Raw genomic sequence first — 5,772 nt, 5'->3', positions numbered from 1 at the left:
TGGTTTTGCCGCCTGGTGTCTGGGCCCCCAGTTTTTTTAGTTCTCAGAGTTGTCCACTCTGAGCCTCCAGCAATTCATGAATTATATTCAACTCAGGTTTGCCTTCCACAGCACCGGCTCCTGTGGAGGTTGCTGTTCCAGTGAGTTGTAACTCTCTGTATTCTGCATTCTGTCTGTCTCTCCACTTCGGGGGCAGAAGTTTACCTTGTGGCCTCACTTCTCTAATGGATCTAAAAGGAGTTGTTGGTTTTTTTCAGTTTGTCCAGTGTTTTACTTGTTGTTTTGATGGGTTGACAATGTCCAAGCTCCTTATGTGCTGAATCATAACCCAGAAGTCTACCACCAATTGTTTTTTTAAGTTTTATTCAAGTATAGTTACATCCATTCATTATGAATTGTCTGTGGCAGAGTTGAGTAGTTGCAACAGAGACCACAAGGCCCCCAAAGTCTAAAATATATACCATCTGGTTGTTTACATAAAAAGTTGGCCAACACCTGACTTTGCAAACTATCTTAAGTAAAAGGCGCTATATTCAGATAGATTTATAGAGGTTAAAAAGTACTTATGTAGACTTACAGAAGTACAATATCTCTAGAGTTCCCAGAAAGTAAAGAAACTGAACTATGTGCTAGTTGTTTAAGGAAAAACAAACCACTTTCTTACAGAAACTGCAAGGTCATAAGCATTTTTATACAAGAACCTAAAATCCTTGGGTAAGTCATACTTGGACAGTTTGGGTTTTTAATAAATCTGTAAGTTCACTCCCTGTTTTTGTCTTCTCATTCAGAGACTAATTCATCTAAATGTCCTGAACTTTTTGTTCTGGGTTATTGGTCAGATTAAGCTTACTCTTACATAATGTTTAAAATTCGGAAAAAGGTAAAATTATATGTTCAACAGTTTAAAACTATATACATTCTGATGAACATTATAATCTGTAGTGTCATTTTAAATAGAATTTCCAAGGTTCTTAGTTAACTTTAATAGTTGAAAATAATATTAAATCAAGTTAATTAATTGGTATGAGTTATATAGATAACTTCTAAGTAATACAAAATACTGAAACATAGGCTACTAAGATATATATCTACATATTCATAGAGATAGATATATTGTATAGATGTACATACCATATATATATAATATAAATACACACATATATACACTAAAATATATCTTATATATATGTACACACACATATATGTGCATAATGTATACTTTATAAATAAAAGATTGACTGATTCGACTACCTAAAGGTTAAAATATTCTGTGAGGCAAAAACATCATAAACCAAACCTAAAGGAAAAGGATGGTCTGGGAGAAAATATTGGTAATATCGTTGACAAAATAGAGATAATACTTGCTATACAAAGAAATCCTATAAACTGATTTTCAGAAAAGACAAAAAACTGAATTTTTAAAAATGAACAAAGGATATGAGCAGGTCAAAAACAGAAGAAGAAATGTAAAGGCTTACAAGTATATAAAAAAATGCTCAACCTAACTAGTAGTCAGGAAAGGGAAAAGCAAAACAATGAGATGTTGTTTTTTCACGCATCAGACTGGCAAAATTGTAAAGACTGGGGATACTGGTGCTTATTTGAAACAGATATCTACAAACATTACTAATGAGTTTATACAACATTTCGGGGAAGTAATCTGCTGGGATCCATTAAAATTAAAGATATACATAGCCTTTAACACATGGAATTTCATTACATTTTGAAATTTCATTACATTTCCAAGTGAATAATTATCATGAGCTATGTATAGTAGGTGTTATTTCATTTAATGCATAGACACTTTTTGTCTATTCAGACAGTATTATTTTCAGTGCATTTGTGATTTTTTTAAAAAAGTAGATGATGGCCCGGCTAACATGACTCAGTGGTTGAGCCTTGACCTATGAACCAGGAGGTCATGGTTCAATTCCCGGTCAGAGGTTCAACTCCAGGTCAGGGCACATGCTTTGGTTGCAGAGTCATCCCCAGTAGGGGGCGTGCAGGAGCCAGTTGATCAATGATTCTCATCACTAATGTTTCTATCTCTCTCTCCCTCTTCCTTCCTCTCTGAAATCAGTAAAAATATATTTTTAAAAAAGTAGATGATGAATCCTAAAGCATCAGTGAGTACTACTGAGCCTGAATGATGGTCATTATCATTGGACGGGGGAGTTGTAGGGGTTTGTGTTGGGGGAGAGACTAGGTGAAAAGAAAGACTACATACTAAGTATTTTCTGAAACCAAGATAGATTGAGATAAGAATACTCTAGAGGCAGTTGTCAGTGACAATTTTGAAAGTTGAATAATGGCAATTAAATCAAATCCTTTATATTGGATTCTAAGAAACAGTGTTTTGTGAAAACCTATAGAGAATATTAGAACAATACCTTGCCTTAGAGAGAAAAATATAGGGAAATCCATTATACCAGCTCTTCCTTGTCAGAAACAGATACCATTTAGAATAATGGCAAGCCTAGGGCTCAGAGTTGGCACTGGTCATGTTCCTGAATCAAAATGTTAAAATAATCCACTATTATTACTAGGATGGCACCAGTTCTACAAGGCTTGTCATAAAACTGTGCTTAGGGGCATTTTTACCATTCCTCAAGGTTTCAGACTGATAAGCTGGTAAGAAGCCAATTTTTAATGTTCACTACACAATTAGATGACGGAGAAACATTGAGTTTCTGGTTGACTTGTAATGGTAGTTATTTCATGTGTGTCCATATTTATTTAAGCAAAATCACCTAAGAGCAAAATCTGATGAACTAAATGGTGAGTGACATAGTGAGCCATGGCCCCTAGTAAAATAGAGCTTTAAAAAAATTATTATTCAGTTTCTCAGGACTAGTGAAATCTATGAAACCTATATACAAAAGACATGAGAGTTAAACATCAGCAGACTCCCTTACCCTCCACTATGGCTGTTGTAAAAGGAAGAAGCTAGAATGTTTGGCTACAGCCTCAACACCAGAATAGTATTTGATGAAGGGACATAATAAACAACTATAGAGCAAAAGGACTCCTTCAGAGGAAGAAGTTTTCTGAGCATCAGCGTTGAAAACATCTTTTCCAACTAAAACCAGGGCATCCATGGACTTCCTCCTGCTGGAGTAAGGGAGGAGACCCACAGATGCTGCCAAGCAGAGATTTGAGAAGACTTGGGAGCTCCTCTGCAAAGCCTTAGCAGAAAGTCTGCACATCAAAAAAAGACGAGTCTACAGCTTCCTGCTATAGCATGTACTGATTAACAGAAACTCAAAAAGTCTGTTAGGGAAAACTCTTTGAAGTTTATAAATTCTGAGCATTTCTGAGCATAAACTAAGAATGCCCTGAATGCAAACATCAGCACTGATAAAAGCTGTATGTCCAACTGTGTGTGTGTGTGTGTGTGTGTGTGTGGTGTGTGTGCGTGTGTGTGTGTGGTGTAGTGTGTGTGTGTGTGTGGTGTGTGTGTGTGGTGTGTGTGTGTGGTGTGTGTGTGTGTGGTGTAGTGTGTGTGTGTGTGTGTGGTGTGTGTCTCTGTGTGTGTGTGTGGTGTGTGTGTGTGGTATAGTGTGTGTGTGTGTCTGTGTGTGTGTGTGTGTGTGTGGTGTGTGTGTGTGTGTGTGTACCAGAAAGGAATATCAATGCCTTCTTTTCAGGTCATTGACTGCAGTTATTCCTCTGGGCTTCCAAACTGAGATACTATTCTCCCCACTTTCTCAAGGCGGAGTGAGAGACTAGTCTTTCATCTAAGAACAATCAGGCCCTCACAGGGTGCAATTTAAAGGCTTCCCACCAGATGCGTGTGACCAGCGGAACAGCCAAGAGCAGGGCTATGACCAGGCAGGAAATGCTCAGTTCTGACACTTGGCAAAACTGAGCAGGGGTGATTTGAATTGTTGGGGAGGAGGGGGCCCTGAGGGAAGAGAGGCCCTACAGTACCAACACACACTGTCTACTGCAATACCACAGGGGGCGCTGCTTCCATATGCCACCATTGTGATTGGCATCTTGGTGTTGAGCAATGTCTAGGTTTGGAGAGGGGCAGATTTGTAAGTTCTAGTTCTGGCATTTTCTGAGTGCGTCAATCTGCAGTCACTTCACTCCTGTGAGCCTGAGCTCCATCAGCTGTCAAAGACTAGATTCTTTCTCAAAATCCTTACAGCTTCGGGATTCTGATTATGAATATCCAGGTAATGTCAGTGAGTATAAATTATTACACATCAAGCATCATTAATCCTTCTTAGAGAAAACTGTACATTAAAAAGTTGAAGCCTCATACAATATCAAGAAAAATCATGAGTTCCCTTACTCCTGTACTCCTGTGCTTTACGGATTTGGGATACCTGTCCATGTGCCAGGGAGTACCAGAAACCACAATATAAATAGGGCTCTTCTCCAAGGACTGTCAAGTTTATAATGATTTGGGGAGAAGAAAATAGGGACATAAAGCAAGTAATGCGAAACTTGCATAGAAGTTTAAATTAAAACACGACGCTCTAGAAGAAGTCTGGTGGGCATGTTTGCCCATTCACGCAACCTCTACTGTTTACTTTCTCTGCCATTGGGGGTATTTTCATGGAAAACTTTATAAAATAATGCAACAGATAAATCTTGCCTACTTAAACAGAAACTAATTTGTATGGGCTTTCAGATTTATTTGCAAATAGACTGATAGAAAAGAAAAATTCTATAGTCACACCTCTGTCCCCAGACAGGCAACTTTCAAAACCATACATTTAATTAAAAAAGAAAGAAGGAAAGGAAGAAAGGCAATGTGGGGACTGTGGTCAAATTAGGCAAAACCTAGTAATCCCAAAGTGCAATTCTTTCCAGGAAGGCCTTTGTAAGGACATCTAGGCTAATTAAGGTGCCAATTTTCATTTTTCCTTTCTGGCTTTCCTTTGGTCTTGGTCAGACTGTCAAGACCTACTGCAAAGGGCAAACATGTGACTCCAGAGAGACCATTTATCTTCTTCGTCTGAGGATGTGAATGCTGAGAAGAGGAAAGCTAACACAGCAGTAGGAGCACTTCATTCTGCAGAGAGTGCCCTGAAGAAGCTGAGGGCCTCTTCCTTAGTCTTCTGCCTGGGGTCTGGAGCAGTTCTGATCCCGATCTATCCCACGTTCTTCAGATTTCCCATGGGTTCTGTGACCTATTCCCTAGCTTTCCAAGAAATTCTTTCTTCCTTAAGTCAGTCAAGTCAGTTTTTTTTAATCCTCACACGAGGATATGTTTGTTTGTGTGTTTGTTTGTTTTTTAGAGCGAGGAAGGGGAAGAGGAAGAGAGATCAGTTGCCTCCCATATGCAACCCAACCAGAGATTGAACCCACAACCTAGGTATGTACCCTGACCAGGAATGGAACCCACAACCTTTTGGTGTATGGGATGATGCTTCAAGCAACTGAGCCATCTGGCTAGGTCAGTCAGTCAGTTTTTTGTTTTATTTTGTTGGATTTTTAAATTTCTTTTTTTAATTTCAGAGAGAGGGAGAGGAGAGGGATAGAAACATCAATGATGAGAATCATTGATTGGCCACCACCCACATGCCCCCTACTGGGAACTGAGTCTGCAACCTGGGTAGGTGCCCTGACCAGGAATTGAACAGTGACTTCTGGTTCATGGGTTGACACTCAACCACTGAGCTACACTGGCCGGGCTCACAGTCAGTTTTTATTGCTTGCAACCAAAAGCCTGTAGTGTAGGTCTGTATACCTATATGCCTGTACCAGCTTCATATAAAAATATCACCACTTTTAATTTGATAAAATGGACTACTGTAC

This window comes from Myotis yumanensis, unplaced genomic scaffold (genome assembly GCF_028538775.1).
Source record: "Myotis yumanensis isolate MYYU_CA2020_CCGP unplaced genomic scaffold, mMyoYum1.0.hap1 SCAF_6, whole genome shotgun sequence".
Classification (NCBI taxonomy): Eukaryota; Metazoa; Chordata; class Mammalia; order Chiroptera; family Vespertilionidae; genus Myotis; species Myotis yumanensis.
This window is presented reverse-complemented; position numbering follows the sequence as displayed.